This window comes from Chelonia mydas, chromosome 6 (assembly GCF_015237465.2).
Source record: "Chelonia mydas isolate rCheMyd1 chromosome 6, rCheMyd1.pri.v2, whole genome shotgun sequence".
Lineage (NCBI taxonomy): Eukaryota > Metazoa > Chordata > Testudines > Cheloniidae > Chelonia > Chelonia mydas.
Genome location: NC_051246.2, coordinates 51,135,376 through 51,148,936, shown reverse-complemented (window position 1 = coordinate 51,148,936; position 13,561 = coordinate 51,135,376). Strand labels below are relative to the sequence as shown.

The 13,561-nt window shown below is 39.1% G+C and overlaps 1 protein-coding gene across 3 annotated transcripts in view; it reads right to left on the bottom strand.

The window, feature by feature from the left end:
* The window catches only part of ANO1 (anoctamin 1), a 132,921-nt gene that overhangs the window by 73,883 nt on the left and 45,477 nt on the right, over positions 1 to 13,561 (bottom strand). The gene's annotated exons all lie outside the window — the stretch shown is intronic.

The following is a 13,561-nucleotide window of genomic DNA, read 5'->3' as shown; positions in this document are numbered from 1 at the left end:
AGGGTGATTAAGATAAGAAAGAGTTGGTAATTAAATTAAGGATCTGGAAGTCATTAGAAGAGTCTATAAAACAGGAACCCCTTTGCAAGGCGCTTTGGCGGGGGTGGGGGGGTGGGAGGGGGTGTTGAAGACAGAACACAGGGGACTCAGAAGAAATACAGCCCAGGTTACATTCAGAAAAGAGGGAGCTGTGAGGGGGATAGGTGAAAAGAAGGGGCCAAAACCAAGGGAAAGGATAGCAGTGGTATAGATAAAGTTCCCACTCTACTTGTGGTACTTATGTGGCCACATCACCATAGTATCTGAGTGCCTCACAATGTCTAACCTATTAACCTTAACAGCCCCTCTGTGAGGTAGAGCAGTGTTGTTAACCCCATTGTACAGCTGAAGCACTGGGCACAGAGAAACTAAAGGCCAGATTTTCAAAAGTATTTAGGCACCTAGTGAGATTTTCAAAAGTGCCTAGAAGGTTAGGTGCTTTGTAAACCCCACTAGATGCCTAGCTGCATCTTTGGGTGCCTAAAAACCTTTGAAACTCTGTCCCTAAGGCACTGGCCTGAGGTCATAAAGGAAGTCCATGGTGGGAGTAGAACCCAAGTTTCTTAGGGTAGCTCCCTATCCACTGAACCAGCCTCTCTCTCTGCTGCAAAAAAAGAGGACTCTGATAGATGGGAGCAAAACCAAGAAGGCCAGTTCTCTGAGACTCCAGCAAACAGTCCCAAGGCAGTTAGGAAGGATGTCATGGCTGACACCATGAAAAGCAGCACAGAGGTCAGGAAGGATGAAGAAAGAAAGAGAACGAGAGTCAGATGAGAGGAGAGCTCTAAACCCCCAAGGAAGTGGCAGGTCCTGCCCTATGCTGGGTTGTTGAGTAATGGCTGCTGTTAAATATACATTTTACCTGAACACCATTTTGTTTTGTAATTTTTTTTTTACTTTGAGTAAAGGCAGGAGTGAGAAAGTGTTGTATGAGTATCAGATGTGTTTATGTCTCAATTTCTTAGGGTTTCAGCTGTACTGAGGCCAATTCCAGAGCAAAGAACAGAAACTGCATCCACAGAGTCCATAAAGTCAATGATTATTGTCATGACTTGTATTATTCACCAGGCATCATCTATGTGCTCAGCACTGTTCTGAATATGCCAGAAAACATAGTCCCTGAGCCAACGTGTATAAAATGTATAGCCCTGGATAAGATGGCTCAGATATTTAAGTATATTTAAACCATGATTTGAGGACTTCAATAGCTCAGACATAGATGAGCGGTTTATTGCAGGAGTGTGTGGGTGAGATTCTGTGGCCTTCATTGTGCAGGTCAGACTAGATGGTCATAACGGCCCCTTCTGACCTTAAAGTCTATGAGTCTATGAAGTGTATAGTTATTGAGCACGTTAATATCTATGAGTGGAGGCACTGATGACAGTAGGAGTTTTACCTGTTTAAGGACTGGAAGATTTGACCCTCCAACTATTTTCAAGAGGAAGAGCTCCCCAGAGCTCCTGTGCCTGTTTGTTTTCCTTTCCTGCCTGCAATGGCCCCGATATACTTCAGAAGTCTCCATTTTTTTCCTCAACTTAAAAATGTAGAATTTTCTTGGTGTTTGGTTTTAAATATTCTCCTATGAGAACTGCAACTCGATCACTGTAGTGTTGTGTTTAAGAGCCTTCTGGAAAGTAACTAGCCTTTAAACAGAAGTGAAAGCAGTGCTGCCAATTCTCACTATTTTGTCATGAGGTCCCATGATAATTATTGTTTTCATTAAAGCCCCTGCTCCTGGAGTCAAGTGGATATGTGATAATTTCAGCCTTTCCTAAAGAAAAGTAAGTTTCTAGCCCTTGTGGCTGTGGAGAAAGCTTAAAAAATGTGACCCCGGTGCAGCCTAAAGGCTCAAAAAGCAGAAGGCAAATAACAAGAACACCAGATCTATTATTTTTACATAAACTCATGATTTTTGGTGAGCCTGCCTCATGATTTTTGAACATTTGGGGTTGGCAATACTGTGAACTATAGGGATGAGTGAGGGGACATCATTTCACTGCAAATAAAATTCTGCAACATTTTACATATTTCGTTTTTCCTCTTCTCTGAATTTATTCAATCTATACTTCAACTGTGAGGTACATTTTCAGAAAGGGGCAAGTCAGGTAGTTAATGACACAAGTACTTGTGTCATTAATTCATTTTGTGGGTGCAAACTGGGGCTGCAAAAAGGGAGTCTGGCACTTAACTGGGCTGATAAAATACCCTTGTATAGCTTTAATACAAGTTATACAGGCAAAGTAATTCTTTGGATTTTTTGAGTTCACAAATTCTTAGCTTAATCTGAAATTGCCAACCTTCAGCCAAATTCAAATTTACTATTTCAGATTTGGCTCAGCTGTAAGGAATTATTTGCCACAATAATATTCCGTAGAGGTGAATTCCACAGTGGAATTAAAGGTTGGCTAAAAAACCTCTATATATCCTTTTAACCAGTTTGAACATACTTATCATCACAGCTAGCACTACAGAAACACATACTGTGATAAAGGTCATCACAGAATCTTATAGCCTGTGATAAATATCAACATGGAAATATATACTGCAGTAGATTTTACAAAACCTCAAAACCCAATGTGATCTACTCCCATTGAACCTGCATAAAACCCAAAGTATGTATCAGTCAAAGCATCTTTTGTGTTGTGATAAAAAGCTACTCAGTGTTAAAATATCAATATTTACCTCTGAGTTCCTATAAGTAGAACTAGTAGACGCTTCAGGCCTGATTCAAAGCTTCCTGGACTCAATGGAAAGATTTCCATTGACTTCAATAGGCTGTGGAAACGCTTAGCAATTTTGAGGTATATAAGTCGTGAGTGACAAGCACCTCACAGAGAACTGAGGGACTGGAGAGTGAAAGTAAACAAAGACTTGAGGCCGCAATCCTCACTCATGCAAATTAACACTGCAGTCAGTAGATGCTTTCCTGAATAGTATAGCTGGATTATGTAAAAGTTTGATCTTCTAATACCACATAGCATTTACAACACAATCCAACATATGAACTAGCTAATATTATGTTTTATTGAACAAAACTTGCATTTAAACTTCAGCTCTTCTGCACATATTGTATTGTAAATATATGTGTGTGTGTGTATGTGTGTGTGTGAGAGAGAGAGTATGTATATATAAATACTGGCATACACACCAGTACTTTAAGATGGAGTAAAGGTTAACAAAAAAACCAACACCTCCCCAAAGACACAGTAACTTAAAAGTAACAAAAAAAGTCAAATATTTATTTAATAAAATAAAATCAATCATTTTAAAAATTAACCTTGCTCTAATCACCCTCCCCCCGCCCCAAGACGTTAGTAAAAGCGAGATAAGGTTGTCTGGAGTACCTTAACTGGGTGTTTTTATACTATCAAATTCTGAACTGAATTTACAGTTCCTGCCTTTCTAATGTTTGGTTGTTAAAGCGACAATGTTCTTGTGTGTATTTTTTCCCTAAAAGGTTACTGATACTTCCAAACATGTAACTCTAGCATAAAGTCGTTAGTCTAGAGATTTCTTTAGTGTTTTGATAAAGTTATCAAGAAAAAAAATTCTAGTACCTCAATGTATCTACATATATTTTTGACTAATTACAGGATATAAATGTACATTCTATCCTAGATTTATGGTGTTTTACATGGTAGAATGGTACTAGAATTTCTTCAAACTGACACCCATAGACTTTTAAAAACTTTTCTTTCTGGCTGCTTTGCTATGGACTTTAAGAAGTCTGCATACTTCATTAAGTCTATGGAGACAAAGTGTCCCTAATATCCAGTATGTTTTACTAAAAACTTTAAGGTATCCTTGCAAGGCTTAGAATCTCATTTGTAATTATTACATGAGTCCAGATTCATTGCATGATATGATTATCCTGGTGTTTTGAGGATTGGGGCAGAGGAGAGTTCTTGCTCCAGGCTCAATGAATCTAGTGGCTTCAAAACTCACTTAAAGGCTAGGCAGGGCTAGAAGGTGGATATTATAATACCTTCCAGATTCCTTGCAGGCTAGATGAGTTCCACAGAAGGACATGTAGGAGTTAGCTGTTCCACTGTAGTGAAGGCATTGACCCAGGATGTGAGAGGAGACGTGTAAGTCACCTTGGTATACTTCTTGTGCTTGCCAGAGATCTGGGGCAGCTATCACTCTTCTTTGGAACTATGGGATCCAGATACTATGATTCTTTGGAATTCATACTACTTTGAAATCTTGAACCCAGCTCTCATGCCACTTTAAAACTATGAACATTTTCCACACTTCTTCAGAACTTCGGCACAACTGTTGTGCTTCTTGGGAACCTGGATGCTCAGCACCCACTCTCCTTTAGAATGGGGTATGTTTCTGACACCTTCTTCAGAATACTGGTGCACAGCTCCATACTACTTTAGAACTGTGGGGCATTTCCCACATCTCTTCAGTTTCTTGGCACAAGTATAACATCTCTTTGGAACTTAAGCATTTCATCAGAACCTGGATGCCCAGCTCGCAAACTGCTTTAGAATGGAGGTGCCACTCTTCTTTAGCATCTGGGCATAGATCCCAAACCTTAGCAAATCATTAATGAACAAGAAGTTCAAACAAAAGGATTTTCTTTTGAAGAATGTAGAGCTGTGGCCAAATCAGGGTTTCACTGGAAAGCTCAATGCAAATTTATATTATGGAACATTACCTATTTTTATGATTCATATGTACACACATATATAGGAAATATATATATTTATACACACTTCCTACATATATGAAGGTGATATCCCTGTTCTCAGTCGCAGAATCCTAAGGGCCAAGTCATTCATTCTCTAGTTATGTAGTGTTCAAATGGTTTTATAGCATATATTGAACACTATTCTGAATTTCTTGTGCCTGATAAAATCCCAGTGTCTTTATTCGGACTTTTGAGGTGACCAGGAACATGGGAGCAGATCATTACCTCTTTCCTAAGCTAAAGAATCTGTATATACCTTCAGGACTTGTAAAATGTGTGTTTGTGAACTGATGGGTGTTTTTCTAGGAGTTATCCAAGAAATCTAAAACATATTAAAATACAGTGGTGCAGCAAAACATAAGTATGAGTAAAGACTTAAATAAAGAGAAAATTGGAAGTGATTAATTGAGCCCTCTTTGTTGTGAGGTTGCATTTTGGAACATAAATCACTGAGTCTACAATAGGATACATGCAAGATCAGACTGGAACTCTGTCCAGATGACTCAGTACTATTGTGTGAATTCAAATAATCACCCATCTGCCAGTATATATTTACCTCTGTGTTTGCACACCAGTAGCCTGGCAATATATGAAAGAACAAATGTAAACATAGTAGGTAAGGAATCAAAATTTTGTTTTATGACTATGAGAAAACATGTGAAATGTGAGTATTTTATTGATATAATCCTAGTTAGAACAAGTTTGCAGTAATTTTCTACATCAGAATGTCATAATATAATTTAATATTGGATAGGTCAGTCCAAGCCATTTAGCTAAAATCCCAACCTGCATATAATTAGTGATGTCAAATTTGCTGTCTGGCATAAAAGGTAAAAGCACTCTGGTGCACACCATCAAGTTTATTTTTGGGATACTGTTCAGAATAGTAAGCATAACTGAATTTTAGTTTGAATGGTCTATGGCCATACGTTATACCTCAGACCTTCCCTTTGTCCTTTAGCAGCATTTAAACTATTGTTGAAGCCACTCTTCCAAATTGAGACTTTCATTCATGTAAATGATATGGATTTCAATTCCTATTTTATTTTAAACATATTAAAACACAATTCATGTTTTCTCGGATTTGGAAAACATTTCCAGTGGTATTTATAGAAATATTAGTATACATAGCAAACATAGCATGTCAGCACGCTCTCGTCCTGTAGGGGCAAGGGCATAACCTAGTATTTTTTCTTAGCATGAGGTCTTTTATGGAAATTCCCAACTTCACTGTCTCTTTACCCTAAGGCCATTCTTGATGTCCCGAGAGTATGACTATCACAACCCTTTCTGTTAGCCAATCAGAATACATTACATGAGATGCAAATAAGGGCTGATACAACTACTGCTCTCTCAATGGCCAACAGAGAGGGCCAATAAGCTATTTCTTCACTATCCTTGCTCTTGCATCTCATTAAACCTACAGGTATGTAGTATATAATAAAATACCATACTCTATGTCTCATATGTCTCAGCCTTGACCATATATGAATTATGATGGTGTTGTGTGCACCTGGCAGAGGCCAACATTTGAACAATAGTTTCAATTAACTGCACACGCCCGTGTTCAGTCAACATTAGGCATAAATGTCTTCTATTTTCTTGACCTGTGGCATTGCCAGGCAATTCCATTATTCATTAATGTCCACATGTCTCTATATCCTGACAATTAGTAAAGATAGGTAGGTTCTTGATTTGTATTCATGTGTCTTTAGGGAGAAATCACATTCAAGATTTTTGATCCACAGAGTAACTGGTCATAATAATTGCTGTTTCTCAGCAGCAGTACTTTTTTTGTGGCGAGCTGTACAGATTGGGAGAGTAGGACAGAGATGATGAAATACTAATATGGACCCCTGTTGCATCTCTCATGGACCCTCTCTCTCTCTCTCCTCCCACATTTAGGCATTAAGGAAATGAAAGTAACCCAAATATAGGCCAAATATGGCCAATGGGCACAGAATGCAAGGTTGGGAAGGATGATGGGATTGGAGCCAAAGCTGCAGCATTCTCCTCTTCTCCAATATAGGTTTATGCCCCTCCATCTGAACGCTATGTGGTTGTAATCCCATGAATATTTGGGAGGATCAGTCATTTGGAAGGGGAAGAAAAGCCAGCTGAAAAAGAGCTCAGAGGTGTACAATATCAATCCCTAGCAGCAACATAGAAATCTTACCTGAAAATCCCCTAGGACTTAGTGCTGATGGTTTGAATGTTAACTTTCACTCTGCACCTCAGATGGAGGGACAGGTGCATCCAATGAACATCTTCAACATTTTGAGGTGAGCGATGCTTAGGGAGGAGGGGCTAAGATGAAGAGCCTGAGGTATGCTCTCCATGGGGTCCCTGCACTCTAGGGAGTTTTCCTCTGGATCCTGAGACATCGTTTCCCCAAAAGAAATGATGTGGCAGGATCTCCACTGGTTCTCAGCTGAAAAGTTTCAGAAGATGGCAAAAGCAGTGTGGCCTTTTTGTGGACGATCCTGTTGCTTTGTTTCTTATGAAGTAGGTTTTGTTTGTTTGTTTTTCCAGGAAAGAATGTTGAAATGGTTCAAACAATATAAGCAAATCTCTGCTCAAAATTCAAATCAAACTGAACTCAAAGCTTCTTAGATTAGGAAAAGTTTAAATAACTTATTTTGCTTGAGTTCTAAAATCTTTGCACTTAACTGAATACCTTTAAGTTTAGAAATTGCCAGTACTTCCTGGCTTAGATGGAGCCTTTAGGCACAGCCCTGAAAGGGTTGGGGCATAAATTGCATCAGTCCAGGAGTAGCCTTGGGACACTACGACCCAGACTTCTGAGTCATGATTCCACCTCTGTTGGCGTGTTCTGGAGGTGAAGGAAGTGAGTGGTAATTTGCGGATGATGTATAACAGCAGCAAGTTATGACCACACCCCTTCTGCCCCTGGCACCAATATAGTCAAAGCTGCACAGGCCAGAGAGCGACGACTGTAACCAATTCCCAGCTATCTGCTCTGAGGCGAGCTTTGGACTCAGGATCCAGGCAGGCTGCCCCAGGGTACAAGGAGAAGGTAGTCCAAGTCACAACTTAGCCCCCTGAATAATTCCAGTTAGAAATATAGTGTTACAACAGCTTTTCTTATTTTCGTCCAGTGATTCTGCCTCTGAGTCTGACAAAAGCTTTCAGTTGCTATGATCCTATGAATCTTTTCAGGTCCACCAACAAGTTATTTCCTCAGGGCACTACCTACTCTTGGAGGCTGCATTTTTGTGGTAGAATGTTGTGTTACATATACAGGGTCAACTCAATCTTGTGATGTCCCCCTTCGTTCTTAGAGAAAGGGGGATGGAATTCCCTGGTTACTTCCCTAATGTGAATGCAACAAGTCAGCCAAACTCTGCCTAGAGACAGAAGCATGAGTGCATGTTTTTGGGAAGAAGGCCTTGCAGGTAATAACCAGTTTTGTCAGCCAGACAATCCTCAGGGAAAAAGAGGTACTCATTAAACTTAAAACCCCAGGAGACATCAGTTGCGATGAAAACAAAAAGTTTAAAAAAAATAATCAAGCACTGGTCAAACGACTAAGGTTGGTAAAGCACAGCTGCAAATCACATACTTGTATGAACCAAACAGAAAGGATCCTGAGGAAGGAATATTAAGAATAAGAAGACCAGAAGAGACAACAGTCACCCTGAAAAAAATACTATTGTAAAATCTAAGTGAGACAATAGAAGAAAGGAAATGGCATGTGCAGGAGTATTCTCCCATAATGAATTCCCTCCCTGTTGAAAACATTTGTTTCACTTTGCTCAGACTTTAGAAACACAATTGTTAAGATTCTCATCCAAACTGTCCTCTCATAACTACAAATGGATTATTTTCTTTTATGCAAATTTGGGACTTGATCCTGCAACCGTAACTCACTTGAGTAATACTCCTTCCCTTTGACTTCAGTGGGAGTACCCACGGGAACAGGACGTCAGGCAATTTGCAGTATTGGACCCCCTGGTTGCACACCAAAACAATTAGTTTAAATATTTTAGTAATAAGCACTTAACAGCCATTTAATACTCTCAAACCACAAAAGAAATTTTCATTAGAATCAATGGATGATCAGCAGGCAGGCAGAGTGTAACATACAGCTCTCAGTAAAGTGTGTTCACAGCTAAATGAATATCATGAAGTCACCCTGACTGTATGTAAACAAATTATTGCAGATAGCTGAAAGAAATGTTTCTCAGAGAGAATTTAACTGAAGTTTTTTTCTTATCTCATCTTCATTTGTTTTCTATTGAATGATTATATTTAAGAAAACGGCTGGAATAAATACATATAAGTTTGAAACCTCAGTTGTTCCCAACACACACTGAAATCCAACAGAGAAAAGCACATTGGTCTGCCAGCCTTTGCATGAATATAAGGATTAGAGTCTCTCATGTCAAACAAAGAATTAGTTCATTGCCATTTAGGAAATATGGGTCTGATTTCTACAATGGTAATGCTGGACAATTTAAAAATCATGCAGCGATTAGCAGTAAAAATAAACAGGATTTTTAACTGTGTGAAATAATTGTTTAAAAATCATATTATAGGTCCTTCTCAAAAGGGGCTTTGGTATTGAAAATTTGTTACTAGAATCCTTAAAATTAAGGCACCATGTTTATCATTATTTATTGTATTACAGTAGTATTCAGAGGCTCCAAATCTGATCATGGCCCCATCATGCTAGGTATATACAAAAACCATGTTATGAAAGCTGCTTGGTAGCCTGTAACAAATATATTTGTTTGCCACTTGTACTGACTTTCCTCCTCTCTAGATTCTACGTTTGGCTTATACTGTACTATACTTCCGCCTGCTACTAATAAACAATAATTGCTGTTTCAAAGCAGAATTTTCTGGAAATCTGACTTCCCACAGCATGGCTCTGTGGAAGATACACTGCCACCTGGAGCAGAATTCTCCCTCAGCACCCCCTGCTTTTCCTTGATTTTCTGTCTATCTGCAACATTCAAAGGTACAGGTTGTTCCGTCAGGCTTAAGCTAAGCTGAGAACAATCTTTCCCACAAAGTTGATCCACTTACCACCTCCTCTTTGTTTTCTTTATACATTTTAGTGCTCATAAAAAAACAAAAGTCCTGGAAACTGAAATCCTCTCCTTGTCTCCTGGACAAGTACAGCAGGGATAATGTCAGGGAACACTCCGCCACCCTATCCCACCAATGTGGCCCATTTCTGACCTATGGTAAGAAGAGAGTTCAGTCTCCATGGTCCATTAAAACCTTTATTGAGAATGCCACTACTTTATTCTACACACAATATTAATAGGTTCTTGTGAGGAAAGCTATTTATTGGCATGACTAATTAAATAATTTGCATAATTCTTATTATCTATGTACCCCATAGCTGTCTATTTTAATTTACAGCCACATAAAAGAAACAATTAGCCAAATTCTGCTCCCGTTATACTGACGCATATTTGGGATAACTCCAGTGAAATCATTCTGTATTTATATCACTGCTAATGAGAGCAGAATCACAGGAACCCCTTCAAAGGGATTACAATTGAAAGGCCCTAATCCTGCAACCCTTACTCACATGAGTAGCCATTTGATTTCAATGGAATTACTCAAGGAAGTAAGATTACTTCAGTGAGTGTGTTTTGAAGTGTTGGGTCTATGGCATGGGGCAGAACAATAGAAAAGAGGGTAGAGCAGGTAAGGAAGGGAGGTTAAATCACTTTTGTAACCTATGAATTCTGATAGTTCCTTTTAAATGGAATTTTTACATATCAATTATTATTAATTTGCATGGCCCACGGGAGAAAGGATGTCACTCCTACTGTGAGGAGCAGGAGAAAGGACAGATGTGCTTGTGGGAGAAGAATATTCAGGGAAATATTAAGGTATGTTGGTCTAATATGTATGTATGTTTGAGCTATTACAAATATCGAACTACTGCTTTCTCTTGTTAATCCAAAATAAGTAAAAATGTAAAATGCACTTAGCCATAACAGCTTGCAATGCTGCACTTGTACAAGTGGGGGTACAAATATTATTACTTATATTGTTTTAGCATCTGGAGGCATTGGGGGCTCCATTGTGCTACCCTCGGGACACACAATAAGAAGACAGGCCATGCCCTATATAGTTTACAGTCTAAGACCCTAATCCTGCAATGACTTATGCACATATTTAACTTTACACATTGAGATCAATGGGACAACTCACTGATTAAACTTAAACACATGCATTAGTACTTCCAGGGTGAAGGTATAAGTAAACTATATATTGTTTTATCTATACATTTTATTGTAAATTAATATTATTCTGTACACTACCACCTTTTGGGTCTCTACAGAAGCATGTATGTTATTGAAGATGTTTCAAGCATATAAATGTGGTCTAAAGGCCACTTAGTAGTGTTCCATATCTAAATGCTGCCATTTCACCTTACGCTGTGATACTGTCAGATATCTCAGTCTACACACAGTTGAGCTGAATCTGTTCTTGTATTGAAGATTTACATAGAACACCAATAAACAGAATGTACTGCCAAATGGGATGGGCTTGATTCAATAGGTAGCCCAGAGAGTTGGTCCTGAACCAATGACTCAGCACTACATTAAGAGAGAGGTAGTATCTGTAGTCATTGAAGATCTTGAAGTTTCACCTGGATGCAGACATCTTCATTCCCTGTCCCAAACTGTAATGCAGTGTTACTGTATGACGTTAATAAGCTACTAAATTTCATTGGCGGGAGAAGTGATACTTTTCTATCTCTCACTGACAAGGTAAGAACAGGGGTATAATAATAGAAATAAGATTGGAAAGACTCATTAGGTGGGGAACTATCTTGGATGGATATGACATGTACCTTTAATTTAAGTACTGTCTGTTGGTGTTCAAGGGAGGGAAGCCTCTTCCCCATCCAGATAACAGGGCAGACTCTCTGCTTATTCTCAAGGAGGTATCAGGAGAGATCTGAGTACCACACAGATACATGCACTTCAAGAGGGTGTGGCCTGCTAGCCAAGGAGGAGGTCCAGCCCATAGCCTGCTAGTGCACAAGCTGGATCTGTGGCATATGCTGTCCAAGGAAGCAAGCTGCTCCTGTTTAGGATTTCTGGGGGAATCCCATCTTGGGAGCAAGATTCTTGGAGCACAGTATTCAGATGTCAGCATACTCTCAACTTTCAGTGCTGGCCGGAGACAGAATTTGGACCAATGTATTTGTACAGAACTTTGAGATCCTCAGCTGAAAGGCATACTAGAAGTACAAAGTCTTAATATAATGTTTAGTTTAAAATCATGAATTACAGTTTGAAGCAGCCCATAAAATCTTTATATTTTGGCCCTCACAAGGGACGCCAACTATGACTGTGCAGCCTACAGTATGCACCATAAACAGAATCTCCTCCTTAACAAAGGTCTATTGTATTAAGCTGCTGTTTTGTAGATGAAATAAACACACCCATGGCAAATAGTTATATCATTTTATCTCAGAGATTTAGAATGGATTGAAATTCTTCCAAAAATAGGTATACCGGGCATTGCCTTAAAGTCTGGTTGAAGTTAAATACTTTCCAACAAGCTCCTTGTCAGGGCCTTGCAAGTGTTACTACAGCCAGGGAAATGAATAAAGACTCACAAGGGGCCAGATCACCCTCTCCTGCAGTAAAATCCATCTGAAGGTACAGTGTATAGGAATTGGGTAGTATCCCTTTAAAACAATTGTTTTGTCTTTGCTTTCTGCACAATACTGAGAATATGAAGACACCACATAGGCAGTTGGATTCCAAATAACCATGTTTACTACCTATATGCAAACACACAAAACCTAGCTATGCGTATAAACTACTGTTCTGTCAAGCTCCGGTGGCTTCACCAATAATAGACAGGGAGTCTCATAAGAGGGCTCACAGGCTCTCTTAACAGATACTACCCCATTCCTGTACACTACAAAAAGGGATAAGAGAGGAAGCCTCCTGGAGGTTCTCTTCATGGAATTTCTTCTAGATTATTCCATTGGCCAGCTAGGAATTGTGCCCCCTGAAATGAGCTGTGGGTTCTATCCCTAAACCTGGAGAATCTCAGGAGTTTCAGAGGTGGCAGGGGAATGTGCCTGAGTACAGTGCTTCTAGGCCTGTCCTGTTCCCAAAATCACCCCTATCTCCCTGCTTCCTGACAGCGTAGTTCCAAAGGACATCAGAATCAGACAGGACTTGCCATATCAGATATTACCACTGTTCTAATGTGGTCTTGTATCTTATCCCTGGAAGCAGCCAGTATTAGATGCTTCAAAGAAAGATAAAATATTATAGCATGGCTGAGCTTTGAGTTTGCCATGTAGCTTACTAATTTCAGGAAAAATTGGTTAATGTTTTTCAGTATCTTGTACAGAACGCTATGCAGAAACCACCCCCCTGCAACGGAGAAACTCCAGCAGATAAAGACTAGTTTTCAGATGTACTATGACCTGACAACTAGAGAGAACACAAAAGAGAATATCACCTATTCAGTGCTACCTACAGATCATCAGAAACCATTATAGTTACCATATCATTCTTATTGCCCATCAAAGCTTAGCTACAAATGACTTCATGCAATAGTGTTCCCAAAAAGGGGCCAGATTCTGCATTTCTTGTAGACAAACAGACAAAACTCCTGTTCATTTTCAAATTGCAATGGGAATTGTGCTTGCAGGAGTGAACCCATAAAACCTATTTTTATACTGTGAATAGAAAATACATAAAACTACCATGTATCTAACTTAAAATAAGCAGCCAACAAATAGGTTTATTGTTAGTGCACTTTTTCCTGCTTTTCAGAAAAATAGCTTTTTTAACCTTTAAA